Source organism: Urtica dioica, chromosome 9 (assembly GCF_054948205.1).
Source record: "Urtica dioica subsp. dioica isolate 48M chromosome 9, U.dioica_male_clone48M_v1_H2, whole genome shotgun sequence".
In the NCBI taxonomy this organism is placed as follows: domain Eukaryota; kingdom Viridiplantae; phylum Streptophyta; class Magnoliopsida; order Rosales; family Urticaceae; genus Urtica; species Urtica dioica.
Window position 1 is genome coordinate 5,580,234 of NC_142764.1, and position 2,113 is coordinate 5,582,346.

A 2,113-nucleotide genomic window follows, 5' to 3' on the forward strand; every position below is an offset into this window, starting at 1 on the left:
AAAAATGCAAATAAGTGATACAGATGCAATTTTAGCAAATAAGTGACACAAATGCAAGAAATGGCTGAAGTTGTGACTTCAGCCGCAAATGCCACTTGTTTATATGGTAATCTCGTACGTAAAATCCTTCAAAAAAAAAATCACAGAACAACACAAATTTCTAAATTATAAAAAATGTGTAAATTATTACAACGAAGCCCTTTCATTTTGTTTTCACACGCCATTTTATGTAGGCAACAAAAATTTAGATAAATAAATTCACGTTTACCAGAAATCATCTCAAAGTTAAATTTATCAAAGATGTTTAAACCAAATTTGATAGTATTAAACTATAACTCGAGGCCCCTCTAAACGAAGAACATTCTTGAACTAGAGGAGCGACAATCGTGACTTTCGAGTATCTCCCACTTGACTCTGGTGCTGCCACTTGGTTCGGCCTTCGGTCGAACCATCCGAAACTTTAAATAGTTGTTCGATTTGTGCTAGAAGGAGGAGGCTTCCCGACTCAAACAACTCAAAATCTCTTACAATCATCTTCTTCTTTTCTTCTAAAACTTGATTTTCTCAGACTTGAGAAAAGATGAGCAATCAACAAACGACGTCTTCTAAGGGATTTCGAAACAGCAAGAACGCGGCTAGAGGTTCAAAATATTTATTTCGCTCCCAAGCGCATGGCGATGAATGATCGCTCCCTGAAGAGGGCTCAATTCACTCGTCATCTTCGTCTCCAGATAATCGAGCGCCCGTATCAAGGAGATGGAAGAGGATATTCACTGACTAAAGGCGACAAATGCTAGGTTCCGTAGCCAACTAGTTACGAAACAACCTATGCAAGGTCGTGACAATGATCCCGACTACGAAGGCCTCGAAGATTCTGAGGATATCGAGACTTCTCTAACAAAGGATGAAAGATTCCCCACCGGGAAGGAAGCCGGCTCATCAAATCTTCTGCCAAAGACAAGGAATGCGCATGACCGACTTGGTCAAAGTGGAGACATCGCGGAAAACCAGGGTACGCGAAGAACGAGACGTCTTAGACAAAGTTCGCGCCTTAGTGTTACAAACCAAGATCTTAGGGATCGTATCACTGCCCAGCGCACTGTGCATGTCAAAGACTGTTGGAATTGATCTAGGGTTTAAGAAAAAGTTTAACGCTTCGCAAAGCGGCGGAATTTTAAAATTTTCTTTTTCAAGTAAAACAGTTTTTACTAACCTAGACAAAGAGCAAGCACATGTAAATATAAACTATTATGAGCATAGAAGTTTACTAACCTTTCTTGAAGCTTGAACTTTGAGAAGCTTTTGGAAAGTTGCAACGTTCGTCACCCTCGCAGCACGTCTCTCTTTCTTTCATCGGCAACTCGAGCAACCACTAAAGTTTCTATCACTAAATAACTCGAAATAAAAGGAATCACTGAGTGGGCACTTTTAAACACTACGACTTAAGAACGAGTCTTGAAGTCACAGAGCTAAACTCTAGGTCAAATGAGGACCTAGGTGCCAAAACAATAAAACGAAATTGACTAGAGAGAGAGGAGAGGGGCGGCCAAGGTTCTAGAGAGAGAGTCTCTCAAATCTCTAAAACTTGGATCAATGAAATGTGTGGAATGAAGCTCCTATTTATAGGAGAGGTCTCACCTTCAATAAGGTAATTTCCTCTTCTATAGAATATCACATATTCATGAGCAAAAATCCCTTATTTCCCATTCCCTACTTGGACGTGTGGAAGCCTTCTAGAAACAAGATTTGTTTCCTATTTTGCTTGCCTTGACCTTACCTTGGGCGCCCACTTAGATTCCTCTTAGGGGAAATTTATTTCCTCTTTTTCTTTTGGCAAGTATCTTGATACATTTATGCACAAAATATTCTCTCTTTCTTTGGGTATGTTGGGCGCCTATTATACTCTAGAAAGGCCTTCTAGAAGCTTTTCCATTTGTTCATGACAACATGGAAAAGACCCATTAAGAATTTTCAATAAAATTCTTATGAAATGAAATTAATCCACAAGGCCCAATAAATCTAATTTTGGCCGAGTGTTACTTGTCATCAAATGACTATGTCAAAAAATTTATTGACATTCATTTCATCCTATGTCTCAAAAGACAAAAATACC